Source organism: Rhipicephalus microplus, chromosome X (genome assembly GCF_043290135.1).
Source record: "Rhipicephalus microplus isolate Deutch F79 chromosome X, USDA_Rmic, whole genome shotgun sequence".
NCBI classification, from domain to species: Eukaryota; Metazoa; Arthropoda; class Arachnida; order Ixodida; family Ixodidae; genus Rhipicephalus; species Rhipicephalus microplus.
In genome coordinates this window covers 229775250-229790999 of record NC_134710.1, presented here as the reverse complement: position 1 = coordinate 229790999, position 15750 = coordinate 229775250, and the positions used below count along the sequence as shown (strand labels likewise).

Below are 15750 nucleotides of genomic sequence, written 5' to 3'. Positions count from 1 at the left end.
AAACTTTTCAGATCTTCGAGAGTGCACTTCCACTTGCGTATACTTGTCGTATATAAAGAACCCGCAATGAGAAAATTCAGAGCGAAAACTCCAAGAAAAGTACTCAAGCGTCACTATATGAGGGGCGGAAGCTACCAGTCCTTGAAACTGGTAACTTGCGCCCGGCTTTATGACTTAACGCAGCACAAAATGAAAAACGCCACGAGTTTCACTCATGAATGAATAAAATATGTCTTTGAAGAAGATGCAATAAAAATCCGCATTTAACCCGCATTTGTTGGCTTGGCTGTATCGCTTTCGCCATCTTTCGGGGTCTATTTCTTTCTGCAGAATTAATGTTCCGAGATTGCACAATCGGCTCTCTAGACTGCATAGTTGCCTTGTCCGACAATAGACACTTTTTACGGCCCCTCGAAACTCCCAAGTTACGCTGGCATAACCGTCTGGCGATAAATGAACCATAGTTTCGAGATTGCCTCAATGGGGATTTTCGCATTAAATCTCTTATTGGGTCATAACGCGTGCCTCAGAGAACGCACGCAAGCCATCGGAGATTGAAGAAGTGAAAAAAAAAAGACAGAAACGGTGCACGAAAAAAAAGGGATGTCGGAGTGGGGTATCTCTGTACCCGATGGTGGGCAAAATACCCCAACCACGACGAGTCAAAACGGGACCCACGCGGCCAAACTCACCCGACGAGATGCGTCGATGTCCGATGCAGCTGAGCGGAGAGCGAGTACTCAGGCCGCGCGAACTTGTTGCTGGCGGCGAAGTGAGCGGGGTTCAGTCCCTTGGGCCTTCTGTCTTCTGTGGCCGTGCCAGTTCGTGGCCCTTGTCTGCGTCAGTGGCCGCGCGGCGTCCGGGCTCGGGCCCTAGTTAAAAGAGTGCGCGACGCCACCCCGGATGACGTCACGCGTCGCGCTCAGCCAATCGTGCGGCGAAGAGAAGCGTAGGCGGCCGACTGGATCTCTCACGCCGGTTGAACAGCTCTCCCCCACCACTTGCGGATTTTTCTCCTCCGGTCAGTTCCCACTCGGGCGACAGGCAGGCGAAGTTTCTCCGTGCTCTCTCTTTGTATTATCCACCATCACCGACCCGTGATCGTCTTGTAGCGCGCTGAAACGACGGCGTTAACACTTCCCACTTGGACGTCAATGTGCAGTTTGTGGCCTGGGCGTTTTACACCTGACCTTCGATCATCTCGCGTTTCTACATCTGACAGATAGTCATAAATCTGGGCCAAGAAACAGCTCGACGCCTGAAAAAGTTATGCGCCGTCGTTTTTACTGATTGACAGCACAGATTTTTTTCACCCGTAAGATTTGTATACATAGCAGCAATCTCGTGTGTGTGCGTGTGTGTGTGTGTGTTTCGAAACTATGCATTATTTGTTTATTTCTGTGGCACTAAAGATTCTGCACTTTTTTCTTTTTCATTCTCTTGTTCAACGTTTCTTTTCACATCTTAAAATGTGTCGGCCAGAACTTAACTTCTTCACTTACTTTTCTTTTTTCTTTCGCGATACATGCGGTAGCTACACTAAATATACTAAGTTATTTTCGTGGTCTTGGTTCGTTTCATCCTTTATCCGTCACCGTAATGTTGTCGTCGTGGTCAACAGCGCGAGAACAGTGCGGATGATACTCATAAGGCATGTGCAGTCTTACGAACTAGCCAGCCTTGCCATTCAATCGTTTCTCGCTTCTATGTCACAGTTTGTGCTCCGGAGCGGCGTCATTGTGAATGCGGTAACCAGAGCAGATCGCGAGGAAAATTGAGGGTGCTACTTCTTTACTCGGTATTTATTGTAATAAACAGAGGGTGTTTAGTTTGTTTATTCTACACTATTCACTATGTTCGTCATGGATAGCAAAGTGAAGCTGAGAGCACCTATCAAGTTTTCCGTAAAACGTGGCAAAACTGCCATTGATACTACGGACATGACAAAAACGGCTTACAACACTGACACTTTTTTCTCGAGCCAAAACTTTCGCATCGCCTCAATGATTTCGTGGGGGTCGGGAGGCCTTCACAGACGACGTTAGACCTGGCAGTACGATGACCATTCGAACTGTTTGAAGTGTTGAAGAAGCAAAGAAAAAGCTGAGTGAAAAGCACTGTCAGTATCTCAGAAAAATACGGGAGAGTCTAAACATCATCATGGATACAGAGAGGAAGATAGTTGAACAAGGTATATAGGAGAGGAAAATTTGTTTCAAATTTGGGCCCCACAGTAGCACAACAGAGCAGCAAAAGAACCGACTATCTCCGCGTCAGGAGTGCATTCATCCAACATAAAATGACGCAGAAGGCGTAGCTCAGTCACAGCGAAAGCTAGAAGAGCGGCCTTTCAGAGCCTTTTTTAAATACTCATTAGAAAACTGCTGCAAGCACACTTGCTTGATGCCCACGACGGCATTAATAATAAAAATTTTAGGGTAGTAGGCCACCATTCGCTGTGCTATTTTTCTTCATTCTTCTGAGAAGCGCGGCATCCGCTAAACTTTTGCGAGGAATTTCGTGCCAATTGTTCATGCAGTGGCCGACAATGATGAGGAATTATGCCTGAAGTGTGTATGCGCCAGAGTTAATAGCTGAACAAAAACAAGCCTTTGTAATGGGTTTAAGCATTGGACGGCCCAATCGTTACGCTATTCGCATTGTGCGAGGGCTGCGTGTTCTTTCGCTGTTTTAAAACACTATATAAGTCGTATTAACGCGATTGCTTTCCTGACATCAAGCCTGTCTAAGGCAAGTTTGCCAACAAGGCCCTAGCACTGGCGTGGCTCAGTGGTGGAATACTGGGTTCGCACCAAGATGACCCGGGCTCGAGCCCCAATGTGTCATTAGTGCTAATTTTTTTCGCTAATTTAGCGCGATTCGGTTACGGACACCAGTGACGTCGGTTTCGGTGGCGGACCCCTACGGCGCTGCTCGAGACCAGAGTTATCTTATAACAGCTTTCGCATTCAAAAAAGAACAACTTGAGATCCAGATTTTGCGAGTGAGGAAAATGTCTGTAGTGTTTTTTTTTTACTGGTAAGGTGTGCGTGAAGCATTCATTCCATTGCCCCGCCGCGGTAGTCAAATGGCTAAGGCACTCGTCTGCTGACCCGCAGGTCGCGGGTTCAAATCCCGGCTGCGGCGGCTGCATTTCCGATGGAGGCGGAAATGTTGTAGGCCCGTGTGCCCAGATTTGGGTGCACGTTAAAGAACCCCAGGTGGTCGAAATTTCCGGAGCCCTCCACTACGACGTCTCTCATAATCATATGGTGGTTTTGGGACGTTAAACCCTATATATCAAAAAAGATGGCTGCGCCTAACAGGGTCAACGCGGCACTTTTGCTACCGTTTCGCTTGGCGCTGCGCTGAAGTTTCTTGATTGCGGCGTCGGATTGCGTTGCTTCGTCGAAGTCGAAAGGCCGCTGGCCACAGACCGCCTCATTCTCATCAGCTTTAATTACTTCACTGGCAAAACAGCGGAAATAGTTGCGCTGTGTGCACAAACATCCAGCCTCTTCGGCGAACGGCATCATATTTATTTCAGGTAGAATAACTTGTCTAGCGATCCCGAGGTAGAAGATTGCAACAGCTCAAGTGTATGGGTCTCTCTTAAAGGTGCTAGCATTTTTGCCCTGCATTGCTATACTGCTACAGGGGAGGCCTTATCGGTTTTCGAGGTGACTCGTGCTGCCGACTGCATGTATCCCAATGAGCTCCGTTGTGCCGTCAAAAGCTGTATACGCATGCCGTTCACTTCATTACAACGGAGCTATGCCTGGGCCAGTGTATCTTGAGATAACGCAAATTGTAGCTTCGATTGTAATAAGAGTGCTCATTTCTTTCCATTCGCCGGTCCATGTAACCAGGTTTCTAATGAATAAGGTTCTGTGCTAGCTTCCTAACACTCGCTCGTTCGAGTTGACCGTAGGTCATATACAACGCAGATATATTCACGCACACTGCACATGCTACAAATGCATGGACAAGCTGTATGTATGCACGAACATGCATACACGCAGGCTACGCATGTGCGACCTTCGCGCGCGTGTTTGTGTACGTGTATATACACACACACGAAATAAAATATCTTCGGGGAGAAGGATTAAAGTAGCTTAATTTGAGGATGAGTAACCCTAGAACTTGCACAGAAAATAAGCATATGCAAAGATAGTCAACCATGTAACACAACAAATTTCTAAAGCACTTGCTTATGTAAACAAAACTGAACTCTGGGCTGAGAATAGGCCGACTATTGTTAAGAATTCACACAAGCTGAGTAATGGTGTGCTCACCGAGGAGAACTAAATCTTCGCGAGCAAATTGATTAGAAGAAACTCCCGTTTACGTAGTGTCAGTCACCCTCTTTTCAAAGCGTAAGTTTCTGATTTGCGCCGTTCTCCGTCGAGCGTCGTCTGCATCCATCAGGAAGTGATAGAATGATACGTTGCCATCTTTTCATCACGATGCCCCGTATTGAGACACACTGCAATGGTCACTGGACATCACTATCTTCTTTTTAGGGCTCGCGCGTGTGGCATGGCGAAAAAAAAAAGCAACTACGCGGCTGCGTCTCAAAACGCGTAACGTGTTCATACGTCTCCTTTCAAAAAGTGTGTTTCATTACTCACCGAAGACGGCTAAATAGACTACTAAATGGACAGCGGCTACCTTAAGTCCCATTCCAATTTTCACGTAGCCGTAAGCAATAGACAGCTCCGAGAAGACCACATCATAGACAAGTACGATGCAGGCTACTTTGCTGTCTAAACAAGATGGCGCCTCAGCGACACACTCAGATAGATCGGATCTCGCCGGAATGGTCATCTGCACACAAACACACGCTTCTCCAGACGCTCAACCTGAGTAACGTTAAATTTTTTTGTAGATTTCAACACGAAATAAGCCAGAAAATACAACTGTTACGTTTGTTTATTTTGGCTTCCTCTTCTCGACACGAGGTGGCGCCTCATTGCGTAAAAGCCGTCCAGGAGGAGGAAGAATAAACTTTACTATAAGAAACCAGCAGGTTTAGGTGGCCGGGCCTAGGCCTCCCATGAGGGGCCGTCAAGGGCTTGCCTTGACGACGCCTCACGGGCGTGCTCAAATTTTCGGACAGCATAGGCTTGGTGCTCTCCTCTAAGCAGTCTGCGTAGACTGTCTACGTGCTGCCTAAGAATCGGAACACACCCAAGGTTGACCCTGTTTAGCGTCATTTCTAGGCGTGACCGCTCGGGGGTGAGCACTCAGTTAGAATTGTGATATCAAAGACAAACAGCCAATGAAGGCGAAACTCCTATCCATTATTTTGTGATGACTGCAGTCTCGAAGTTAAGAAGACGCATTGTCCACGCCTACGATTGCTTGGAATTTCTTCGTCCAAAAAATTGTAGCGCGTGATCTTTGTGTGAATATGGGCCGCAGATAACCACTCTGTTTGTATACGATCCGAAGGTATGACTTTTCACATAACGTCCGGCAATACTTCTGTACTTTTATATATTTCTTTTCTTTAACTGCACCATATTGTGTCTCAATTGAGCTGAGTACTGAGTTATTGTAGCGGTTCTGCTAACCTTTCCTCATGTATTTAGTAGTCGACCGATAGCTATCCTAGTCATGAACAGGCGCGCCCTCTCTTTATCATTTTCTTCCTCGATCCAGAACACGTGCGCTTATTTACGCGGCTTGGGATGCAATAACTCTGATGGGCGAGAGAACGAGTAGAGAGAGAGAAAGAAAAGGATATAAAGAAGTTGGTATAAATACGAACGGTGAAATTCTTTGCGTAAAGATTTCTTGGTATGACAAGATTCGAACCCACTCGCCTACGATCCGAAGACTAGCGTCGTAACCACGCGGTCACCCAGGCACGCTAGCGCAGTGTAGCAGAGCCTTGTATAGTATAGCAAGAGCTGGGAAAGGAAAACAACGATGAGAAGAATAATATATAATAATATTTTAATTGTTGGTGTTTAAAGTCCCAAACTGCTTTATGATTATGACACGTCGTAGTGAAGGGCTTCGAAAATTTCTACCACCTGGTTCTTTCACGTGCACCTAAATCTAAGCACAGGGCCTCAAGCTGTTTCTCCTGCATCGGACATGCGATACCGTAGCCGTAATTCGATCCCGCGACCTGCGAGTCAGCAGCCGAGTACTATAGACACTAGGTCGCCGTGGCAGGTAGCTGAGTAGAGATGTAGGAGGTAAAGGAGGACTCGAGACAATGAAGCACGTAATGTAAATAAACACATAAAAAGAAGAAAGAAAAATGAAAAGAACGAAGGAAAGAGAGAAAAAATAGATAGTGGGAAAGAGATAAAATGAAAGTGGAAGCAAGAAATAGAGCAAGAGAATAATAGAAAGGGAAGAAGGAGAGAGTGAAAGATAGAAACAGCGTGTCAGAGAAATAAGTAGATAGAGAGAGGAAAGCACTTATCAAAAGAGGCAAAGAAAACAAGAGGACCCAAAAAGACCAGAGAAAAGAGAAAAAAAAGCCGGAGAAAAAAATGCATACTAAGTCACTGAAGTGTGTGTCACTGCTATAGGCTGGTGAGCTAGCTAGTCCCAACTTCTACTAACCCCTTTTAGCTCATGCGGGTTCCCAGAAACACCTGCGAGTGACACTGCGCCTGTCCTAATGTACAGAGGTGATCGAGGTGGGAGACCTACCAGAAGGGAACAGCCAGCCATGGTGGATGGTACTCGGGAAATATAGAAACTTGGCAAATCTTGGCAGTACTTGAGGACGCCGGTGTAGCTCTTGAGAGGTGGGGACACGCATCACATGCGCTCCACACTTTTTTCAAATTTCGCACTGTGAGCCGGACTACACATCACTTTTTCTGTGCTGTCAGCTTTCGTCCACCCACCCTGACACTTTCCCGACACCAGATGGACCTAGGCAAGTGATATTTTTATGGCGATCAGTCCTTTTCACCGGACGACGCAGTATCGACGAGTCAAGCGTACCCCTAGGCCTACCGGCTGGCCGAACTCGACGCGGCAGCGCGATACGCCGACTCGCGTCGCACCGCCTCACCATGGAGTATACTGAGAAAGGACACGACATTGATTCATCGGAGCTCAACGACGTCATGGACACTGACACTTGATATGCAGAAGAAGTACAGAAGCCGGTTCAGGACTGCTTCAAGCCCTATCAACGAAGTGACTATGCTGGCGAAGTGAGTCGGTGCCGACGCCAAGACGCCAAGCGCGCCCGCCATCTTCTTGCGACGGCGGCTTATGCCGCACCATCCTCCCGGAGGACGATTACAGAGTAGTTATTTGTATGAATGGAGCCATCAACCTGACTGATGTCAGACCTGCGATCGTCGTGGAGGCCATATGTACTGCCGCCGGCATCGAGATTCAGCTAGCACTCAAAGACCAGGTGAAAATTCATCCCATCAAAAATACCATCCCCGTCAGCGCACCAAACCGCCTACGCGCTGAGGCCTATCGCAAGATAACGCAACTGAAGTATGAACGAAACGCGCTCAGCATACCTGTGACTGCAAATGTCCCCGCTCCAGCGACTCGGTGATGGGGATAATATATAAAACACAAAGCTACGAAGATGACCAGGTCATATATGGAGAAGTTTCGGGCAGGAATCCTGACCTACCGGTGGTGAACGCGAGAAGATTGGGCCAAATGCATCACTGCGTTCTTACTTTCACCGAAGACAAGCTACCAAAGTGTGTAAAATACATCGCCCTTGCTTTTGAAGTCTTCCCTTTCCGAGAGAGACTTGAAGCTTGCTTCAACTGTAGGAAGTTGGGACATCGAACTGATGTTTGCCCTAAACCACTACCATCACAACCAAGATGCCGGTGATGCGGAGAAGAACACGCAATGCCAACCGAGGGAGAAACACCAACATTCTCACCGTCCTCCGTGGTGTGTGACAGGGCACATCAAACCGGCCACCGAAACTGCAAATTTCGCTTCATAACGAGAAAGTAGCCCGACAAGCCAGTCACAGCTGACACTCTAAAATGACTGAGCACGGAAAGTCAGTAGGGAACCAACACCAATAACAGGACGGCAGTGACTGGGGAACCCGGATCTAAGTAACGTGACAGTGGGTTCTTCCAAAGCCGCTCAGAGTCTTTTCCACCTTTTCAAGATCAGAGCGAGAGCCAAGAAGACAGGCCACAATCCCGACCACGAGGAGACCACCTGAGCGAGAGCCTAGGAGACCAATCGACGTCACGACCACCGGGAGGCTGCTCGAGTTCATCACCCAAGAAAGCGTTCTCAGAAGGAAGCAAGCCTGCGCCGAAGCCCCGGGACACGGAGCCACCTCAAGACTCACAGGGGATGGAGCTGACAGAGCCGATAAAATTACTTCAGTAACAATTGACTGCAGCTACTAATGGAATTCGACAGTTAAATGTAAACAAAACCTGAATAACACCTCCCAAATACAAACACGAACGAAATTGTGGCTTGCGTTCACCGTGAGGTAATTACTCAAGATGATATCTAGACGGACAGCGTGCGAAATGCAAAACGGCAGGCTGTTAGTATGGTAGAGCCCACTACCGGTCATCAAACACCCGAAATTCCAGCCTCGTGGATAACGAAACTTGAAACTCTGATAGAAAAAATAATTACTAATATATCCAATCAGGTCATAATAATTCAACAGCTGACATAGAGCATTACAGCTGTTTGCTCAACAGTCACATCACTCGTGATTCACGCTGGGCTATCAACGGAACCCGCCGTAACTCGAGCTCAGTCGCAGAGCCAGGAGGCTGTCAATGAGCCAGAAACAATGACAACCACTACGCGCAACGCGGAAGCTCGACGCGCTGCTGGGGGGCCGATAAGATTGCTGAGCGCAAGCTCAGCGCGCAGGAACTAAACCCGATATTCTAGCCTACCAGGAAACTGGCGTGGAGGGAAGACTCTCTGGTTTCTCCACGTATAATGAAATTGCATCCCTGAGAGCTTCTCCCGTCACCGCACTTATGGTGCACTGTATTCTAGCATGCCAATCAATTGGACTTACACTTCCAGGCAATCTCTATTACGTTTGTTGGAATTTTAACAAAACACCGATGGCAACAAGCAGTATATGTCTTAAATGTCTATAGCCCCCCGCGAAATAAGACCCAAGTTGTAGCCAAACTCTTAGATAAGGCCTTCAAATATGCAAAACGAGCACTGCTTGTGGTGCTTGGCGATTTTAATGCTCAGCACTCGGCTTGGGGCTGTTTTAAATGTGAAAACAAAGGCACGAAGCTCTGGGAGAACGCCCAAGACCTTGGTATACACTCTCCTTAACGACCCAGATCGCCGCACCCGCATAGGGAACAGCGTAAGTCGTGACACTTCACCCAACCTGACACTTGTTAGAAATATTTCCAACGCCACCTGGGAAATTTTAGAAAAAAAATGCAGGGAGTGATCACTGTATTTTATCAACAACGATCCTCTCCAGGGGTTATAAACGAACACGACCCAAAGTCATGTGCACTAGATGGGAGATATTTCGGTTCATTCGTAATCAGTGCATGTCTACCCTGATGGCAAGCCTCGACGAGCAGGTGTCCCCCCTTGTGCAAGATGCGAAAAATTTCACCTTCGAGGCGGATGCAGAACAGAATGGTCCAACTTCGGACGCCAAATTTATTCACCTGTGGTCCGCACCGCAAAGTCTTCACAAGCGGTGGCTAACGCAAAAGCACAATGAAAGCCTTCGTAAACGAATTACACAGCTCGAGAGAGACATTGAGCAACACTCACAACACCTACGCTAAGTACAATGGCATCAGCTTTCTGACCACCTCAACTGGCAGCTAGGGTGTAAAAATACGTGGTTCTTGTTTAAACATCTAATTGATCCTAACCATACTAAAACAGCGTCGCAGAAAAACCTTCAGAGGATTACACGCTCCTTTCCGGGCGACACCAAAGCGCTCATTAAAGAACTTAAAGTTCGATACTTTATTCTTAATACAGATCTTCCTGCGCCTGCCACTTACACTGGAAAAAAGAACGAAGAATCGGATCGAGAAATTACAGAGCCTGAGGTTCTAATGGTTCTAATTAAATTAAACCACGTCAGTCGCTGGTGAAGACAGTGTTATCAATAAAATGTTGCGCAATCTTGATTACTCCTCAATTACGGAGATCACAAAACTGTTCAATACCCACTGGAAAAAGGGCACACTACCAACCAGCTGGAAGCATGCTAAAGTAATTTTTATACCTAAACCTGGTAATAAATTAGAGTTGGCAAATCTCCACCCCATTTTCTTAACCTCGTGCCTTGGCAAGGTTATGGAGCATGTCATTTTAGATAGACTAAACGATTACGCAGAAAGAGAGGGGCTCTTCCCTCATACGGTGATCGGTTTCATGCCTAATCTGTCCAGGCAAGATATCATCTGGCAGATATAACGTGACATTCTAGATACATGTCCCATTAGAACCACGTGCCCCATTCTCAATTGGGCTGGACGTTGGCAAGGGTTTCGACAACGTGTCCCACGCGTTGATACTTGCCAATCTGACACAAATGAATGTATACAAGTTCATGTATACCTACATTGCCTGTTTTCTGTGTTTTTTGAAGAATCGAACTGCGGAGATTCATGTGGGACACATCAGGAGCGGATCTTTCAATCAGGAACCTGGGGCACCCCTCAGGGCGCAGTGCTTCCCCCTTCCTATTTACTGTTACTAAGCAAGCTCTCCCTCCTTTACCGGAGAGAATTCCTCACATAAAGGACTCCATTTACGCGGACTACATCACTATATGGACCAACAGTGGTTCGGATGGTGAGATAACAGACGCGTTACAGGAGACCGCAGACGTGGCACAAAATTTTGGTAAACAAAATGGTCTTGCGTGCTCTCCCTAAAAATCTGAACTTCTAGTGATCCGCAATAAGTCTCACAAACCCAGGGCTGCAGGGAACTCTGCTTCTCCTATTTGTGCGGATATGAAAGATGGACCGGTTCAACCCGTGTTAACGATACGAGTGTTGGGAATGTTAATAGTACGTAACACGCATAATTCAGAAGCGATAGCGCGGCTGCAAGCCATGGCCCGCCAAATATGTGTCCAGCTACAGTGCGTAGCCACGTGACATGATGACATGAAGGAGGCAGACTTATGCCAGCTGACCGAAGCCTTCCTGATCAACCGCATTGTGTACTCCTTCCCATACTATCATTTCTGATTCTTTGACAAAAAAATAAAAGTATGATTCACATGGCTTACAAATCAGCCTTAGGAATCCTTAGATATGCACGTTACGACCGATTGCTAGACTTGGGCATATATAGCACCTTCGATGAAATCATTGAAGCGCACTTAAGTGCGCAAGTAGCCTGTCTGTCACGTAGTGATGTGGGCAGAGGTGTTCTAGACCGACTAGGCATAAACCCAATAATGAACTATGTGGGACGCATCTCGCCACCACTGCCCCGCCGCGGTAGTCTAGTGGCTAAGGTACTCGGCTGCTGACCCGCAGGTCGCGGGTTCGATTCCCGGCTGCGGCGGCTGCATTTCCGATGGAGGCGGAAATGTTGTAGGCCCGTGTACTCAGATTTGGGTGCACGTTAAAGAACCCCAGGTGGTCAAAATTTCCGGAGCCCTCCACTACGGCGTCTCTCATAATCAAATGGTGGTTTTGGGACGTTAAACCCCACAAATCAATCAATCAATCTCGCCACCACTGGCGATCAGACGCCAGCTTGTGGTGAAGCCTCTGCCCAAGAACATGCCGGGCAGACATGAAAGAAGGACGTCTGCCAGAGCAATAAACCTTCACTAGAAGTACAAAAACAACCACTTCGTCTCGTACGGGGACGCTTCCAAACAAAATGACCAATGATTGATTGATTGAATATTGATTGAGTGGTTGTTGATTGATATGTAGAGTTGAAGTCCCAAAACCACCATATAGTTATGAGAGATGCCGTACTAGTGGAAGGCTCCGGAAATTCTGACCATCTGGGGTTCTTTGACATGCACCCAAATCTGAGCACACGGGCCTACAGCATTTTCGCCTCCATCAAAAATGCAGCCGCTGCAGCCGTGATTCGATCCCGCGATCTGTGGGTCAGCAGCCGAGTACCTTAGTCACTAGATCACAGCGGCTAGGGCTAGCGAAAGTGTGGTGACCAGAGGGGGACAGAATACTAACGCCGCCTCGGTACAGGTGCCCTCCGCCGTGAAGGATGAAGAGACCGCCATTGCTTTGGTCCTGACGAGTGCCTCCAGCCGAACGATAATAAGTGACTCAGAGAGAGCCATAATTCATCTCTCGAACGGGAGCATCAACAACCTAGCAGCCAGGAATTTAAAAAAAACTGTCAGCCTGACAACACAATTCAATTAGTATGGGTTCCTGCCCACTCGTCGAACCCTGGGAACAAGAAGACGCACCGCGTAGCCTGAGGTCTAACAAACCAGGAGGCTTGTCTCTCAGACCCAGTCTTCCCTGATTAGGCACCCATATTGACATCAGAAATTTTACAAAAGTGATCGGTGCGTCTACACATCGCCTGATGAAGACCTTACGAGAGCGCAGGTCACAATACTCCACCGCATTCAAACTTACTCTTTCCTTAGTTCGCACTGGCTAATGCTTATTATATGCGGATCGGTGAACCCCATCTGCCCAAACTCTAGAGCCTGATAACTGGCTACACATAATCACGTATTGTACTCCTCCCCTCAAAATGCTCCTGCCAGCTTGCTCACGGTCAGCGTGGGGGTAGCTCATTAAAACTCCCATAAAGGAGAAGCAGCTCGCTATTGCTGCCTTGGTCGAAAGGGTCGCTGCCCGCGTGGAGCCACCTTGAGGACCGCACCCTCTCTCAATAAAATAATTGCTCTCTCTTTCGCAATACTTAACAAAACCTATTGTAGAGAAGCCTCCGAACACTGAAATGGGTCGAACTCTCAAGTGCTTTCTAGTGGGTCTACCCAAAAAGGACGCCGCTCGCGCTGAGTGTCCGTGCTTGGCCGTTACTGTCGCCTTTGTGTATGCTTACTGTGTGGCTGCTAATAAACGCCCTAACAAATAGGTGGAGAGTGCTACGATTCCTTTCGATACCCTTGGAAATACGATCCCGTACCCTGCCATCTACCATATCCCACGACGCCTCTCAGCAAACGCCTCCTCCCATGCCACCCCCTTGTCCCGGTGTCCCCAGGATCCGCGATCCACCCATCTTCACGGGTGCCGATGGCACTGACGTGGAAGACTGGCTTGCCATTTACGAACGCGTGAGCGTCCGCAACAAATGAGATGAGGATGGCAAGTTGACAAACTTCCTGTTCTGCCTTGCGGGCGTTGCAAGTTCTTGGTACAATAACCACGCGTCCGATGTCGTTACCTGGTTCGATTTTAAGACCGCTATCACCAACGTTTTTAGCCACCCTGAAGTTCGCGTAAGCTGCAAGCCGAGCAGCTCTTACGCGAACGCACTCAGCAGGCTGGTGAATCATTCACCACTTACAGCGAAGATGTCCTGGACTTGTGCAAGAAATCCAACAACAGCATGTTCGAATTAGACAAGATCCGGAACGTCATGAAATGCATTGACGACGATGCCTTCACGATGCTGCTTGCCAAAAACCCAGGCACCGTGGCTGAGGTCATCACGCTGTGCCAGAGCTACGAGGAGCTCCACCGGCAGCATTCGATGGCCCGTCGCTCCACACCACGAGATGCAGGGCTTGCTGGCTTGGAGGCGAGATGTGATCAGGTGGCGCTGCCGGCAGACCTCAAGTCCTTCATACGTAAGAAAATCGCGTGCCAGTTCTCTCTCCTGCCTTTTGCCCACCTACCGGCTGTTCAACAATCAGCCACTACCATTCTTTCACCCATCCGCCGAGCGATTGAGCAGCAAATAGCGGAGGTCATGCCTGCGTACCACCCACAACTTCCGGCTCCTGCGCCCCAAGTTACGCCCAAGTGGTCGCCAGGCCGCCTCCAGTCGTTCAAGCGCCCGCCCCACTGACTTACGCCGAAGCTGCCACACGACCTCCGTCCTTTGCAGCGGGTATTCCGGCTGCATATGTTGACGCGACCCCTCAGACTCGGCTCCAGCCCACCCTGCAGCCTTTCCAGCCACCGTTCCGTCCATCGGCTCTTGCGACATGGACAAGACCTACCCCGGCGAACCGATGGAGCACACCCGACTACCGGCCCATCTGCTTTGTTTGTAGTTACGCCGGCCACGTAGCACGTTATTGGCCTCGCGTGCAGACGACCCATATCTCATCACCTGTTGGTGGCCAGATCAGCCACCCCTATCACGACAAACCGCCGTCTATGCCACCACAGTCTCGCCTAGGTCCAGCTCCTCGAAGATCACCGTCTCCACGACGTCACTCCCCGTCCCCTATGCGGCAGAGTTCAGCTGCTCACGAGCGGGAAAACTAGTCATCGCAGTCCCCGACGCAAGGGCTGCGACACTATCACATTGTGAAAGCCCTCAGAGCCGCCCATCTAATTTCATTGACGTGCTTGTGGACGGTGTTCATGAATCTGCTCTTATTGACACCGGAGCTGCCGTATCAGTTATGAACTAAAACATTTGCCATTTGCTTCGAAAAGTGACGACGCCAATTTCTGGGTTGTCCCTTCGTACCGCTACTTCACATCGTATTCATCCTACAGCAGGGTGCACAGCTGGCGTTGTCGTTCAGCACGTTCAGTATGTCGCCCAATTCATCATCATTCCTGCATGTTCTCATGACGTCATCCTAGGATGGGATTTTCTCTCCCGCAACGACGCTGTCATCCATTGTGCTGCCGCCGAAATTGAACTCTCAGCCTTCTCGCATTTGACGCCAGACGACACTCCCTCGACACTAAGCAAGATTCTCGTGAAAGACGATACCATAGTGCTTCCAAGCTCGACGATGGGTGTATCGGTCTACTGCCCCGGTCTCTCCGGCACAATTGCACTCGTTTCGCCATCCGACCATGCTTCCAGAAGGAAAGGGTTGCTAGTAATTTTCGCGATCGTGCAAATCACCCAGGACAACGCCTCTATTCTTGTGACCAACCCATCCCCGTACACTGTTACCTTGGTTCGGGGGAATGTCTCGGCAGAGTGGAACCAGTCGACGACGCACAAGTCCTGGACGTACCCAATGACTAGCGTTGTCCCAATTCGCGTACCATCAGCGCTGTTTCCAATTATGATCCATTATCTCCTGATGTATTTGGCCCCTACATTGATGACAAACTGACGTCGGTACAGCGTTCTCAGCTTCTGGACCGGTTGCAAGAATACCGTTCTTCTTTCATTGTCGGGCGAAGTTCTCTCGGTCACGCGTGCACTGTTACGCATCGTATTGACACTGGTTCCCATCCACCGTTATGGCAACGTCCATGCCGCGTGTCGCCTGCTGAACGTCGGGAAATTAACGAGCAGGCTGGCGATATGCTCCGACACGACGTTATTCAGCCCTCGGACAGTCCATGGGCGTCTCCTGTTGTTCTTGTTGCGAAGAATGATGGTTCTCTGTGGTTCTGTGTAGACCACAGACGGCTTAATAAGATCACTCGCAAGGATGTTTACCCCCTGCCGCGCATCGATTACGCAACTAACAGCCTTCACGGAGCCGATTTTTTTTATCTCTCGACCTGCGCTTGGGGTACTGGGAAGTACTCATGGCTGATGACGCTCGACCGATCACACCCGACGGCTTGTACAAGTTCAACGTCATGCCGTTTGGCCTGTGTAATGCACCTGCGA

The 15750-nt window shown here is 48.8% G+C and overlaps 1 protein-coding gene across 2 annotated transcripts in view; it reads right to left on the bottom strand.

Moving 5' to 3' along the window:
- Positions 1-15750, bottom strand: part of LOC119187850 (uncharacterized) — a 193547-nt gene that overhangs the window by 106264 nt on the left and 71533 nt on the right. Inside the window, exon 1 of one of the 2 annotated variants that reach the window (XM_075878749.1) lies at positions 693-839. The exons of the other annotated variant lie outside the window; for it this stretch is intronic. The gene's annotated coding sequence lies outside the window, so the exon portion shown is untranslated. Of the gene's footprint in view, positions 1-692; positions 840-15750 lie in introns of those variants that run through there. 2 annotated transcript variants of the gene reach the window in all.